This window comes from Vespa velutina, chromosome 4 (assembly GCF_912470025.1).
Source record: "Vespa velutina chromosome 4, iVesVel2.1, whole genome shotgun sequence".
In the NCBI taxonomy this organism is placed as follows: Eukaryota; Metazoa; Arthropoda; class Insecta; order Hymenoptera; family Vespidae; genus Vespa; species Vespa velutina.
The window spans coordinates 9,313,916-9,331,415 of NC_062191.1; the positions used below are offsets into that span (position 1 = coordinate 9,313,916).

Below are 17,500 nucleotides of genomic sequence, written 5' to 3' on the forward strand. Positions count from 1 at the left end.
TGATTTAAATACAATACTCGTATGTTCGAAAACTAATTTAAGTTCGTTAAATATATCCACAAATGGACATTTATGTGCGTGTTAATTAGTCCTGATAAGATTAAAATTATGAGATCATTATAATTAACGGATATGAATCTCCTAATCGGAGAATTATCAAAAGCTAACAAGATATAGTATGTACCTACGTATTGTCATTATACATTCTATTTTGTAATATAATATACATAATAATGGTCGATTAATAATTTCTCCTTCTCTCTTTCTCTCTCTCTCTCTCTCTCTCTCTCTCTCTCTCTCTCTCTCTTCTATTTCATTGTTGCTAATTTGGTTATCGTGAATACATATACGTGATATATAGATATATACATATATATAGTTTTCATCTAACAAACTATGCTTTATAATATCCCAACGTAAAATTTCATTTTATTGATGACCACAAACGAGTTACGGTATGTTTCGGAAGACGAAAGGATTTATGAAAGGTTGGTATAAAGGAGATGTGTTCGAATAGACGAATAAAACGCTATAAACTGAGATTATCTCTTGCCCTAGTACGTACTTACCATCTTCAATGGCAAGAAAGTAATAAGAACGTAACCCGTTCGCATAAGTAGGTACACAGATAAATAGATATCCGTTTATTTTTATTAAAGCACGTTCTATGAATTTCATTTAAAAAGTTCTCGTGAAAAAGTTATCAAACTTTTTGAACTTTATATTGCACGGAAATAAAGATATTTGATATTTAAAAGAAAAATAGAATTTGAAATTCGATGATAATTTTTTTCGTAAAAATGTATTATTTACTTATAAAACGTATTTCAAGGTTCATTAAGAAAAGTTTTTTAAGAAAATTCGGCACAAACAAAACAGAAATAGATGAATGTACAAGAAATATGGTCTCATAGAATCGATCGATATATAAGAGTAAAACTAGTTTCTATCATTCTCCCTCTCTCTCTCTCTCTCTCTCTCTCTCTATCTATCTTTCTATCTATCTATCTATCTATCTATCTATCTATCTATGTATCTATCTATCTATCTATCTATCTATATATCTATTATATTTATCTGTCTCTCATACGCACACACATGTACGCACACTCCATATTATCTAATCTTATTGCCTAAGCTTATTTTATTTTTTCCTTTTTAGATCATGGAATTTAGCCTATTGAATTCGAAATCGAAGCCGTGCTTTAACCTATTCTAGAAGAGATTGCAATCCCCGATATGGAGCTTAAATTCAACGAGCTCTCGAATCACAGAAGACAGAAGAAGAGAAAGAGAGAGAGAGAGAGAGAGTGAGAGATAGAAACAGAAAATTCGTTTACGAGTTTCCTTTAGTTTTCTCTTTTTTATTTTCTATCTCTTTTCCTGATTTACTCACTATGAGTCGTGATCTTTTGTCTTCTATATTGCTAGAAAGCCAGCCTCTTTCGAGTACAAATTTTGTCGGGTTGTTATTTCTCTCTCTCTCTCTCTCTCTCTCTCTCTCTCTCTCTCTCTCTATTTTCCTTTCTCTTTCTCTTTCTCTTTTTCCCTCTCTGTTTCTTTTTCTAAACATTAAAACAAATCGTATCAATTTCATTGTTATTTTCTGTAAGATATCCTTTTTCTTCTTTTTTTTGATTACTTTTCAGATTCGAAATTCATAAAAATTTTGATTACGGTTTATAATGATCATTATGATCATTATAATTTTATATATATTATAATATTATTATCATGTAACATTCATCAGTTAATATAAAATCATTTCAATTTTTATAGAAACTCATCGGTGGTATATTTCATTTTTTCCAATTATTTTTATTTTATTATAAAATTTAATCGGTATAACAATATCGTTATATCGCAGTCGTATTATCATTTATACGAAATACGATGAGCGTCAGTAACAAATTATAATTCCATTTTCAACGGATTTCGTGGTACACATACATACATCTAGATGCATATATCCGTAAAATGAAAAAAAGTGAAGCTCGTTGTTAAGCGATGCGCTCGAACAAATTTCACGTTAAAATCAATGCACCTAGAAAGAGAAATGTCCGTGAAGGGAACAGTGAAAATGTATCGAGTATGAAATATATTGCGCATAAAAAATATTCAACCGACTGAAAAAAAAGATAAAGAGAAAGAGAGAAAATAAGAAAGAGAAAAAAAGAGAGGAAGACCAATACAGGATTTCATCGTGAAAGCTATAAAGAACAGTAATCGTGTGGAGCCACTTGAAAGTTTCTTAGAACACACCAAAAGTAGTACATTGTATCACTTTTTCTTTTATTTAATTTCTTCGTGTTTGAAATGAAGATATATCTTTCCTTTTCTTTCTTGTTTCTAATTATTATTAATTATTTTCTTCTCTTTCCTTTTCTTTTTATAATGATATTGTTCATATTAAATGTCATCTGTTAAATAAAACAAAAAGATAAAGTTCATAAGTATCAGGATAATGTAAGAAAAATAATAATATATGGATATATCTATACATTTGAAATCAATTATTATTTATAATTATTATTATATATAATTTAAAAATAAATCACGTAGATATACGTGATAATAAAATAGGTTAATAGCGCAAAGTTCAATCAGATTATTTTTTTCTTTTTATTTTTCATCAACGAACCGTACATTTCCTTTCAACTTCTCTCTCTTTTTCAATTATTATTTAGCAAAAAAATCTTTTGGATTCTAAGCATCTTTATGGAAATGCCAAGGCGCAATGACTACGATAGTTTCCTCGATTTCCTTTCATCTGTAGCCTATTCAGCCGCAAAAGCTTTCACCATCTTATTCCTTTGAGAGTCAGAGAAACATTTAAGAAGGGTGGAAGATATTTTATCTACAATGTGTCTCTTGCAGTTCTAAATTCTATATACAATTATTATTACTATTATAATTATTATTATTTTTTTTTGTATTAATCACAATCAACGTAGTCTTTTAAAAAGAATATATTAAACGATTTATCCTAACGTTTCATATAAAGTTTATATGTATTTATGAAAAAACTGTCGGAGAAAATAAAGATTAATTGAATTATTATATTTGGTAAAATTCATTTTATATATGAGGTTAATAATGATAAATGATCTGCTTTCTTATTTTCTGATATGTTATACTGTCTATAACCATGATTATATTAACCGTGATTATATTAACTATGGTAATAGTACAATTTAAAGTGTAAGTCAATTATAATGCGCTTCGTCTTTTCTACATATAATAACTGTGTGCGTGTGTGTGTGTGTGTGTGTATATAAAGAGACCTCAAAGAAAGTAAATCTCTAATGAATTTCAAAATATATGATATATATACATGATATATATATATATATATATATATCATAAAATATATGATATATATACATGATATATTTATACATATATACTTATATTTTGAAATTCGTTAGAGATTTATTTTCTTTGAGGTCTCTTTCGTGAAAGAAAACGATCATTAAGCTGGAATAATTGATTAACTAGCATGAAATCCGCTATTAGATAACATTTGAATAATACGAATTATTATAAATAAAATACAGTTTATCTTTCAACAATTCATTGATTCGTTCATAGCATTGTATTTTGTTCAAAATCATTTTATTTTTAATTAAAATAAATTTCATAAATTTACGTTCACGCACATTGAATATCTTTTTTATTATCAGGTTAAAATAAATTATAAACACTTTTTATACAATATTTCTTGCTATCTACAACCCCTTTATCATTCATATCACAAACGCTAAAGTGAATGAAAGCGAATTCTCAAAATTCCTTCGTCGTAGTCACGATACATGTTGAATTCTACTGGTATCAGTTCCTTCTAGACTATGTCGCATAGTCAGAGACCCTGAGCTATCTTACTCTTCGTAAGTATGGCACTTTCGAGAATGCGAACTTGCGGTAAATCAAGTAGAGAGGATGTTGCGACGATCTTCTACACATCTTATATATATCTCTCTCTTTTTCTCTCTCTGTCTCTGTCTCTTTCTCTTTCTCTTTCTCTCTCTCTCTTATGTTTTAGATATCGAAAGATGAGAAAAATGTATCGAATAAATTCCAAGCTTGACGTAATCCTCCTAGTGCATTACGCGTCTTTCCTCTAAATTATAGTTCTCTATATCGTTCTATTGTTCTTTAGAATAAAAGTAGAATTTGAAATTCGTACGTTCCATCGAATGGAAATACTCTTGGTATTGCTTTCACTTATTTCAAAATCTCATTTTCTCTAATATCACTTTAGAACGACTTTAAAAGAAAAAAGAAAAAAGAAATATAGAAAAAGAAAATAAGAAAAATAGACAGAAAGAGAGAAAGAGAGGGAGAGAGAGAAAAAGGCAGAGTGACAGAAAGAGAGAGAAACATACAGAGAGAGAGAGAGAGAGAGAGAGAGAGAGAGAGGGAGAGAGAGAGAGAAAGGGAGCTCAAAGCAAAGTGGTTACTCAACGAGGTTAGTTTAAAAGATCCATTGTTTATATTCACAAACGAGCGACTTCGAAGAAACATCAGATGTCTTCTACATCTTCTTTAGAGGAGGTGAAAACGTTTATTAAGACGTGTTTACCGAGAAAACAGACTCCCCGAAGTTTAGATGGGAAAATGGCTGAGCGTAGATACGATACATGTTAGTAGTGCCTTAAGTCTCTAAAAATGATAAGAAGTATAATCTAAAGTAATTTATAATACCCATATTTATTTAATTTTTCATTAGTTATACATTTATTAATTAATTATTAATAATTTATTTATTAATAAATTTTGAATATTCCATTTCAGAAAGAATTCGTTTTATATTAACGATGACTCAATGATAATTAGATGATTTTTCATTAATCGATCTTTCTAACGACTTTTCAACGAGGAGAAACACGATCGATTGCTCATTAAGTTTCGTGAAAACGGCGGTTACCATCTCGTTAAAGAAAATTTATACTATCCAATACTAGAGCGTGTTCATCGATCGTGAAATTAGATACTACGAATTAAGTCGTGCGATAAAGCGAAACGAAGAGGAAATGATAAATGTTCCTCAGTTTTCTGTTGAAAATTATCTCCGAATATGAGAATTATTTTTCGTTCTGGTATCTTGTGTCATGTTCTTGTTTCAAACAAGATACCAGCATCGTCTTGAATTATTTCTCATTAGCGCTACAAATACATTTCATACATAAAAGACAAAAAAAAAACAGAGAAAGAAAAAGAGAAAGAGAAAGAGAAAGGTAGAAAGTTTGCTCAAGTTGACGAGACGAAACGATAATGCGCTCCGTCGAGACGCGAACAAAGCAGTCCTGTAAATTATAATGTTGGGTCGCGACAAACGATCTTGCAATTCTAGTGAATTTTATTAAACAACTTTACTCGTAATGTTGACGACATCTTGTGGTAAAAACAATGCTTTCGCTCTTTTCTTAAATACCATCACATTTGTAATAAACTAAACAATGTACGACTATAATAATGATAAAGATAATAATAATAATAATAATAATGATAATAATAATAATAATAATATCAATATAGAAAGTGAATAATTTATCTCATATAAATATTTGAAGTAAAAGTTTCCTATCGCTCAACTTCCAACAAATTACAAATAAATTTATATGATAAATTTATTTTATATTTTCTTTTTATCACAAATGATATAAGTATAATGTAAAAAATAAAAAAGATGGGAATGATGGTACAAACTATAAAAACGTTCTTTCCATTGTACTTACAACGACCTCCAATTTGAAGAATAAATTGTGAGATAAATTGGAATATCAAGTTAAACGGTCCTTTGATATTTCTTTTCCTTTTTCTGTGACCTGTCATGAACAATTTGCGATAACGTCGACAATATCCGCACGTTTTGGTCTAGACGAGAACAAAAAGAAATGAGAGAACGCGATCTATGAGTGTAGATTAAGCGTCACTTTCTCGCGACGGGCTTCGAGGTTTGAAATTCGTAAAAGGAACAATAGCATCGCGTTGAGAGCATGGGAGCATTGGTTGGGGGATGAAACAATTACAATTCTATGCTTTGTTACACCGACTGTCCGATTTTACATGCTCTTGCAGACCTGTATATACATAAACATAATCTACATATAACATGTGTGCGCACATATCTATGCATGTATCTACATATATATATATATATATATATATATATATATATATATATATATATATATATATATATATATACATTTAAACGATAATAGAGAAGTTCGAGGGAATCACGTTTTGGAGCAAACGTGTGTACGCGAGTTTGTTGGCCGGAAACGTGTCTCTGACCTGCCGGAAATCGCTCTGCGTTTTCTCAATAAGCGTGACGGCTTTCTAGCTTCTGATAATAATTCTCGATGAACGGATTTCCAACATGAGGAATGAATACGTTCGAGTCTCGTAAATTTTGAAGTAATTTATTGACTCAAACATGATTGCTTTATTAAGAGAATTATGCAACTATTTTAATTATTTTTAATAAATATTCTATATTGATATCTATCAGGTCAGTCCAAAAGTTCGTGCGCATTTTGCTACATATATACATGCTACTAATGCGCACGAACTTTTAGACTGACCTAATATATAGATAGATTAATTGATTTGATAATTTCTGCTCTATAATTCTTTATTCCATTTAGAGTCTAAATTCTTAATCGCTTAAGTAAACGTACACACATTTTCAATTCATTTAATTGATTAAACTTTTATACGAGGATACGTTTAAGAATCGCTATATTTACTATATCAAATGTTTTTCAAATGTTGAGAAAATAATCAATGAAATCGATACAAATTTTGTCAATAACATATTAATAAGAGAATTTTTTTATTCAACCTTTTTACCATTAACGATTATGGAAGAATTCTCGGGAAATCGTGAAAGAAAAAGAATTATTTCTATATCATCGGCCGATGTAAATGGTCCTGTCGGCCTGATGATTAATCGGCTGGCTTCATAAACGCAATGTCGTCGTCTGAAAATAGATGCGCTCATTTCTGAGTGTTCCAAGTGGCGCTTGTTGCCTTTTTTCTTTTTCTTTTTGTGTTCGAAATTCGCTTGAATTCGCAGTATTATTATCGCTATTTGAATGATAACAATCTCGTTAACGCGATGCAATTATCTCGTGAATGGCATGGTCACTGAAAGTATCTTTTTTCTTTGTAGAATGTACGTACATATTTGTATATATATATTTTTTTACATAGATATATATTCTTTTGTCGAATATATATATATATATATATATATATATACATATATATATACATATATATATACATATATACATATATATATATACATATATACATATACATATATATATATATATATATATATATATATATATTTGTATGTATGTATGTATGTATGTATGTATGTATGTATGTATGTATGTATGCATGTATGTATGTATGTATGTACGTATATGTGTATGTATGTATTGGTTATTTCTCTTTTATACGTTCATGCTTAAATAAAAAATATTTCCACTATAATCATTCATGGATATAACGTTTACGATTAAATAGAAGTGTTCGAGCATTAGATACGTTTCACATGCGATTAGTTTCAACGCTTAAATTATTTCCCCAATATCGGAAATTCACGAGCGAGTGGTATGTTAAATCATGTAATACGAACTTTGGCGAATTACGTTATTAAATTATATTTCAATCGAGGTATAAAGTGCAATAGAAATGTAAAACCAACTCGAAATATATATATATATATATATATATATATATATATATATTCGTAATTCATTGATTTTAGATCTCTAAAAGTCAATCAATCGAACGTTTCATTTGAAAATAATTAAAAGATTAAAAGTTATTTGGCAAGTTAAGAAGAAAAGAGAAAAAAGAACGAAAGTAAGTTCGAAAAGGAGCGAATAAAATTTAAAGATATATTTCAAATTTTTATATCGATAATTATAAGCCTTTAGAATAGAGTTTACGTAATTATTAAGAAATATTTATAGTAATATAAAAAAAAAAACTATTTATCCAAAAACGAAATTCCTTATCGTCAATTTATGAGTTACAACATATATAAAATATAAAAGATACGAGTATAGCAAAACAATAGATACGAATTGAAGAGAAAGCAAAAGAGGTTTAAAAGGGAAGAGTGCAAACTAGATGTCTAAGGTTTGCAATGCAGAGAAAGCCTCTGGCAATATTAAGCGTTAGAATGACGTTACGCTTGTTAGCTTGTTTTCCTGTTTGTCCTTTTGTAACACAAAACAGAAACGATAAAAGGATTATTCACTGAGAATAAAAAATTGGAGATATATAAAATAAATAAAAGAACGATAAAACGATTTTGTATAGTTTTAAAGTGACAACATTGAAAATCGAATTATTGCCAAAGAGACAAAATCAAAAGATCATTTGTATTTATTTAATGTGTAAATAAATTTGTGATAGTCGAGTCTATTTTTATTCTCACATTGAATAAAGATGATGCTTAAGAACGTAAAAGTACAAAAAAGACTTGAGAATTTCACGTCGACCTTCAGAGATGTTTACAAAAGCTTCATTTTTCAAAAGGTCTAGCCTAGAAAATCCACTTTCGGTACTCTTATGCACTACTATTTATGAATACCGTGAGCCTTAACCTTTCTCTCTCTCTCTCTCTTTCTCTCTTTTTCTTTCTCTTTTTTTCTTTTTCTCTTCTTCTCTTTTTCTTCCATATTTCTTTGAAATTGTTTCGCGACTGGATCTGAACTCGAATTTTCTCTTACAACTTTGGTTACGCGGTTAAAACAACTATTTCTTCTTTTCGAAACTTTTATCCATGTTACATTCAACGTTCTACTTAATTCTTGTAAAAGTTGAACGTATGCTATCATTTACATATCATCATACGTAAGTAGTTACAATAATTTTATATTATTTTACATATATATACGTATCTACGTATAATCATATTTAGTAACTTCACACACAATTATTCTAACAAAGCATACGAAATATTTTATCGATTGAAATATTGTATATCCCATTGTTGGATATCCTTTTTCATGGAAGAAAAAGAACTGAAAAAAAAAAATAAAAACAAAATAAAAAAATATCACGTTTTCGGATGTGCAATTCGTAAAACCACAAACGACGTTCGCAACGAAAGGACCATCGTGCAATCGGCCAAAAATATCGAGCACTACCGGCAAAACGATTCGCAGGGAAACGACAGCGTCGAACAAAACGACATCGAACGACATCGACATTCGGCCTATTAATTTGAGTTTGATCTGTTGCCGATGCCACGTTATCGGAATTCCGAATTTCTCGCTACGTTAGCTACAGAAGCTATTGAAAAACTACTTCGTGGATTTAGATAAGATATTTCAGAAGGAAATCGTTTCTTCTTACGTTGCGGAATGATTTCAATTTCGTTCCAATTCGTTGAATTCTTTTGTGATCTTGATAGAATCAATTTTAGAATTTTAACGATCGATTTTCATTTTGATTAGAAACATATAGTGCATTATTTCGATTACCATATAAGTGATTACTTATACTGTTAGATGTAATTGTTAGATGAAAATTGTTAGATGTAAATTCGACGTTTTATACAAATTTAGTTTGATTGAAAATCAATGACATCTCATGTTTATTCAACTATTTATTATTCATAGTATTAAGATCAATAACAATATAGTTTTAGTGAATGACAGCTCATACATATTACAATTTTAACGTTTTTTAATCAAGAGCGTTTTTCTTCTATGATAGAAATGAATTTTTTTGATAAACGTTATATCAGTATTACTTTCAACATCGTTCGATTATTTTCGGAGGATTTTTTATGCACTCGTATTTATTGTCAAAACAAAACGAAAAACGAAAGAAAAAAAAACAGAAAAAAAATTAATAACAATAATCTATCAACTCTTTCAACGTTACTTTGAAACAGCAACATTATTGAAATAATATAGATTAAATTCCAATAGATATTTATTTTTTTTCTCTCAGAATAAATCCTAGTTCTATATATTATTTATATTATAAAATAAAAAAATTTGATCTAATAAAAAAATAAGTAAAATCTTACATAATACAAAAAAGTACAAAGAAAATACTCATAAAATTTGTTTTCAAAGATTAACCGGTGATTTTCATGGTAAACCACACCGTACAAAGAATTAACATGGCAAGGCATTTCATCCTAACCGACTTCTTTTTCTCCTTTTCATTCTCTCCAAGTAATTGCTTCCGGGCTAACCAAAAGGAATTACATTCCTTTACGGTCATACAATCTTGTTATTCTCTTCTAGACACGTTATTTCAGATTTTAAAACCGAGGTCGAGTCGTCCTTCACTCCAACTGTATTTCAGGAATGTGCATTGTAAATGTATTATTACCATATATGTATACTTGGACTATATACATCGTAAAAAACTCACGATCTTTTTCTTTTAAAAAGATTTACCTTCCGTCATATTGAAATCTTTAGAGAGCGTCGGGCGTCAGGAGAGAAATAAGATGCCATTTACGTGTCTGTTTGTACTAAGAGAGGGAAAAGTAACGAAAGAAAAAAAAAAAAAAACGGAAAAGAAGAGAAAAAAATGTCAAGAGAAAGAAAAGTCGTCAGAAAGTTTCAGCTCGATTACGATGTCAATGACGATATCGAACAAGGCTGTATAGTCGTCTCTTCTTCGTTCGATAGTGGCTGTTCTCTGCCCACGAAATGACTCTTTTCTCGAATAAAATTACCTACGAAAAAGGGAGAAAAGTTTTACAGACCATAATATTCTCTTCTCTTGGTCGATATCGAGAACTGGATATAAGACTAAAAATAACGACGAGCTACTTTTACGAGCTCTTCTCGACTTTTTTTCTTTTTCCTTCTTTTTTCTTCTTTATTTTCTTTTCCTCTCATTTCTTTTTTTTTCCTTTCTTAAATATCTCTTTACATTTGTTTTTGTTATTTTACAAATATTGTCTGATAATAACATTATATATGTATAGATATATATGGGATTCGGTACACAAATAACATAACTTTAAGTCAATAATTTAATTTGAATTCGATCGGCAACATGTAAGGATGCTCGAAATTTTAATGAGTTTTTGATAATTATGATAATGAACTGAAGGAAACTTATTAAATGTTTCCGAATAACATACCGAATTTGAACGTGCTGCTTCCTATAATATACGTATACAGGTGTATACTTATATTTCTATATACAGTTATATACGTCTATACATATGCATACGTATGTGTATGTAATTGTATACCTATATGTATAAAGTTCATGTAGTTAGTTCGTTTTGCATTAAATAGAGTGAAAGAGAGAAAATGAGAGAGTGAGAGAGAGAGAGAGAGAGAGAGAGAGAGCATGCTAAACTCGTAATTTTCGATAGGGCTGTATTGTGGTTGCCGGCTGTTATGTACTGAGTAATTAGCGTTAGCCACATCTGTTGACATTTTAAACAGTTTGACCAATGTACGTGGCATACGATCATAATAATCCAACGTGAAATTTCGAAAAACATATTTTAGGCCTAGAAAAGTCGCGATTGTATAATTAATTTTAATTTATATATACACTTGATTATTATTCGCAGCATTGTATAAGGAATGTTAATTAGGATATTTCAAAAAAATTTTGATGAACGATCAGAAATTCCAACGAGGAAATCAATATACATTAGATATTAAAGAAGCGACTTTGTAAAAGTAGTTGAAATTAATGAAACAGCAAACGCGATTAGACGCTTGATGTTTAATTTATCTTAAAGAAAAGTATATGAAAATGTTGAAGAAATTTACTGTGTTCTTTAATGATTCGACGTATTGCTTTTCTTATATTTTTGTTCATTTAATATTTATATATTTATATTTTTTCTAGTTATATTTTTATTAACTTAAGAATATATACATATATATTTCTACATATTTTTCTTTTCATTATTCTTTTTATAAAATTCGTAGTACTAATAGAATACGTAAATCAATTTAAACATGCTATAAGACACACTACATAGAGAACAATATTAAGTAGCGTAATTATAAAAATTGTTCTTATTGTAAGTGTTTCCTTACTACTTGTTTTACTGCTTAGAAAATTACAAGGATGAGCGTTAAAAAGAAGACAAATCAACGATCAAGGAAAGAGAAGAGTAATGAAAGAGACAGATAGATATAAAAAGATATAGATAGAAATAGAATAGAGGATGAGAGATAGACGCAAGTTGTCTTATCAGTTTAAGCCAGCTTAACAAGAATATGATGAACTCTCACGACTCATCTCATCGTAATTTGATTGCTTCCTAACCATCGTACGATGGATCTAATACTCAACCTCAAGGGAGAAATAGAGAGAGAGAGAGAGAGATAGAGAGGGATAGAGAGAGAGAGAAAGAGAGAGAGAGAGAATCACAGGACGACGAAATAAGAAACGAGAGTCTTCTGTGTACTTAAGGGCTCTTAATGAAATAAAATAATTCGTCGGTTGATTTAATTCGGAACTCTTCTGAAATATCAGATTATATATTTATTCTTTTTCTTTTTTCTTTTTCGTTTTATTTTTTATTTTTTCTCTTTCTTTCTGTTATTTTTTTACACACTTCTCCACCGTGGGAAATCACAATGATAAAATTGTTTTGTCAATGTATCGTCTACAACTGATGAGCAACGAGCGATCGCAGTTTCGTTAAGCGTTTTACACAAGTCGCGAAATCACGTGAGTCTCTTTAGTGTACCACTGGGTATACGTTTCTGTATTGGATGTTCCATTTTCGTGTCGATTATCGTTCCACTTTTCTACGTGGAAATTAGCAACTTCGAGAGTGAGGTGAAGATAGATAGATATATAGATAGAGAAAGGGAAAAGAGAAAAGAGAGAGAGAGAGAGAGAGAGAGAGAGAGAGAGAGAGAGAAAGAGAAAAGAGAAGAAAGAGAAAGAGAATACGTTTCTGGACGTTTAATCGGTTGGTTACTTTAAAATAGACCGCCTTGTATATTTCAGACCTTACTCTTGGCATTAGAACAAACTCAAGAATATTAATAGCATTAAGAGTTGAAGATCGTTGTACCTTGAATGGCTTTAATATACGTATAAGACCTTGGATGTAATAGTTCATTCGTTGGAATTATATTCATTTGAAAATTAAATTAAAGGATTAAAATCTTCGATAGGTATTCTTTCTTTCTCTCACTCTACTCGACTCGATACTATATAATACTTATGTATTCTCGTATAATATTGTTATTAATATTTGACCATATTGCTAAGATCTTTCCAAATAGATAACTCGTAAAGGAGCAAGATATCGTGTAAAGATCTTTTAAAATCGTTTGGATTTAATGTAATCGTGGAGATTGAAAGTTTCGAAACCCATAGCTCCGATCTCGAAACGGTTAAATCGCGAAATAAGACGATACCGACGGTGAACTTCTCGCGAGGGAAAAGTTTTGTTCTTGTTGAACAAAGTAAGTCAACGAGATCGAGCATTTTCTAAGAAAAAGAAAACTAGAAAAAGATAAAGAGAGAGAGAGAGAGAGAGAGAAAGATAGAGAGAAAAAGGAAAGATGTTCGATATCGTTACGTTCAGATTCTGTATCGCTTTCCTCTCTCTCTCTCTCTCTCTCTCTCTCTCTCTCTCTCTTTCTATCTTTCTATCTTTATCGTAAACGATAGAGATGCAAAATTGAAGCGAGAACCTACCAACGAGATACAACTTCCGCTGTAGATGGTAGTGCAAGGCACTAACGAAACTTTTAACCGATAATGGACTTACTTGGTATGATTCGAACAGAAGGATATCCTTAGTTATATATATAGAGAGAGAGAGAGAAAGTAATGGAGAAAGAGAGAAAGAGAGAGAGAGAGAGAGAGAGAGAGAGAGAGAGATGCAGAAAAAGGTAAAAACGGCTTATGACTTTCAGAAGTATTGCAAATGGTGGATTTCATCTATGAAAGAACGAACGTAATTTCGTTCCTGACGAGATTTTTCTCTTTTTATTTTTTTTCGTTAAAACTTTCATACAGTTTTAAAAAAGATACTCTCTCTCTCTCTCTCTCTCTCTCTATATATATATATATATATATATATATATATATATATATACTCTTAATATACATTTGACAATGAATTCATGGAATTGTAAAAAAAAAAATGACATTATTTCGACAATGTAACGCATTGATAAAAATTGCATTTAAACATTAATGAGAATTAAAAAGAAAAACTCTGTTAGAAGCGTAATTAAAATTCTATTATTACCTGAAATTAATTAAAACGTTTCACGGAATGCGTACGTATTTAAATTTGTCAAAGGTCGATAATCTAAGCATTCCCTAAATTCTAGATTGTAGAGAAGCTTTTAGTGGTGGAAGAGAAGTACGACTGCAATATTGAGCAGCTTGCTGTCCGATTGAAACGATCGAAGCTACGGTATAATCCGCAAATTGGCCAAAGTCGATCAGCACGCGTGGCTGCGGCGAACGATGTAGCCTCGTTTATCGAGTGTTTCCGAACGTATTAACGATGCGGCTGGAACCGTATGCACATTCTCCATGATCGGACGAAAGCGTATCGATGTTTCCGTCTCGACGGTTGACTAATGGCCGTCCTCTGCCTCGCGAAAACTGTTGAATCTTCAAAGGAAACTTCTAAAGCGTACGATCATCTTCAGAAAGTGGAGTCTCGTGATCGATTAACGTTGAAATTTGATCGATCTGTCATTTTCGAGTTTACCACTTTGTTGTTAGATCCATTTTGAAAACTACTACTTGTAATCTATAAAAATATAGGAAGAGATAGAGAGAAAAAGAGAAAGAGAGAGAAAGGGAGAGAGAGAGAGAGAGAGAGAGAGAGAGAAAGAGAGAGAGAGAGAGAGATAGTTATGCATTTGAATTATTTATCTTGCATATAATATAAAAAGTATGAATATGGAAAATAGTTTACGTATATGAAGCGTTTCCTATCAATTTCTATCTTCTTGCGGATGCGTTTGTCAATTTGATCGAAAATTAGTATTTTCGTATGTGGCAGATATCGACGAGCAACGTTGCACAATAATTTACATATTGCGTTCGAAGATGTATTCATAAAATTCATGAAATCAATAGAATCTGTACACAATAATGTATTTTCAAGTATCAGTGCATGTCGAAAGATCGGAACGTAGTTTGTTATTTAATCGTACCACCTATAATATTTTATATTGGAACTTTTCGTTACATTTAGACTGGGAACAGTTCGAATTGATTGTTCCAATATTTTTCCCTTGCTTTTTGTCTATTTTCTTTTTTCTTTTTGTTTTCTTTTTTGCTTTTAAAAACTGATCAACTAATATAGTATCGCATTACGTATTACAAATTAGATTTGAACAAAAACGCTAAATATGACTGTCATAAACATTAAAATAAACTTACGACGATCAACTATCGCAAATGCAAGATCAGATAACGCATCTTTAATTACAAATAATATTCACGTAAAACATAACATAACCAGCCGGAAAAGTCGCTTTTCACGAAAATAATGTGCCATTCGCGCGTCGATAAACCGTTTAATCGACCTATCGAACGAAAACTGACGCCGGATCGTAAACCCACAAATTGGCCAAAGCGGCTGTACCGAATTGTTTATCGAATGCGTACAGACAATTAATGATGTGGAATACTATCGCATTTCGATACTATGATCACTCTTTATTCTTTATATTTAACATATTGTCATCAATTATATATGAACTATTCGAACGTTTTGTAAACAAATAATTAGAATATGTATAATAATCGTTGTTATAATTGTTGTTGTTGTTCTTGTATTATTATTATTATTATTATTATTATTATTATTATTATTATTAGTATTAGAAATAAATAATTTCTATCATTTTTCTCTATATAATTATTACCTAAATATTTGCGTACCGAGTTAAAGGACGTCGTTTCGAATGCATAAAAGGAAAACGAGAGGCTTTTTAAACCTCCTCCCCGTTCCGCCATCTCTCTTTCACCATTCTATTCACCACCTTTAATATCATGGAATTATATGAACTCGGTGAAATGGAGCGGTGAAAATTTTCACGCGATATTCTTTGACGACGTGGCATTTTTCAGTTCTCATGTTTATAAAGTAGCGAAGAAATGACCGTTTGGAAAAACGGCGATAACGATAAAATTAGACTAATCATCCTTTCCTTCTGTTACTTTCTTCTTTTCTTTTTGTTTTTGTTTTTTTTTTTTTCTTTCTTCAATGCTTTTACCTACTATTCGTTTCGGATAAAAGTTATGAATGTATGATGCTTTAGATTTATAAATGTGCATAAGTGTATGTATATATCCATACACATATATATAACACTCTAGTTTATATACTCCTTTTAAGTACTATATCTCGCTTACAGACGATAAACCGACGTTCCCCTTAGAGATAAAAATAAATCAAATTTCACTGATATATTATATAAAATATTACTTGCTATCCTGATTGAGAAAAGTCTTCGAAAGTGAATACATATATAAATAAATAAATACATATATATATATACATATATATATATATACATACATAGGTATATATTATATACATATATATATTTTAGAATTAGCGATGTTTAAATATAATTTGTAATATAAATAAAGACAAATAAACTTTTCCGAATGGGCAAAACATATTTCCAAACGTAAAAGTCATTGAATAAAGAAATAAACTGATCAATTTTACCAAATTGTATTTCATTAGTGAAACCATTTACGATATGGTCAGACATTAGAGAAAGTAAATATTGTAAATACCAATGCATACAGCGTAAGTCGTAAGAAAATTAAACTCTAATTGCTATTGGTACTCACTTTGTATTGCGTTTGAAGGGGTTATCATTACGCATGATTGAACTCTTTCGAACGTCTGACTAGAGATAGGTACTCACTACTCGCTCCGTTTGATTATCAAGAACGAAACTACAGGTTCCTTTCTTGTTCTCCTTAAACGTCGGTCTTTCAACACCTCTTTGCTATATTGTTCTTTGATGAAACTTTATTCATTTCTATCCTTGTCGCGAGAGGCTGGTTAATTAAAGTCCCACTATTACTTTCGTGTTATTGCATTTCAAAGATTCGGATCAATAGTTCTTTATTTCTAGAGAATATTTATAGAGAAAAGTGAACTCTCACTTCGAGAAGAGAAAAATAAATATAAAAAGAAATTAAGTTTCGCTTCGAAGAGAAAAAAGAAATGAAAGGTAAAGAAAAAAAAAAAAAAAAAAGAAAAAGAGAAATTAACGAGATGATTTTAAAAAACGAGACATTTCATTTTCGACATTGAGTTTTAAAACGATTGAGGGAAGAGAAAAGAAGAAGGGAATCAGGAAATAACACGAAGTTCGAAATCTTTTTCCGGAAACGAGATCAAGGGCGTGTGATGAAAAGTGTGACGGAAACAAGAATTCCAAAAGTACCGGATTATAACGTCGGTTCTCCCTATTTTTTTTTGCCTCTCTTTTTCTCTCTTTTTCTT

The 17,500-nt window shown here is 30.3% G+C and overlaps 1 protein-coding gene across 4 annotated transcripts in view; it reads right to left on the reverse strand.

Moving 5' to 3' along the window:
- The window catches only part of LOC124948846, a 105,328-nt gene that overhangs the window by 84,350 nt on the left and 3,478 nt on the right, over positions 1–17,500 (reverse strand). The window lies entirely within an intron of this gene.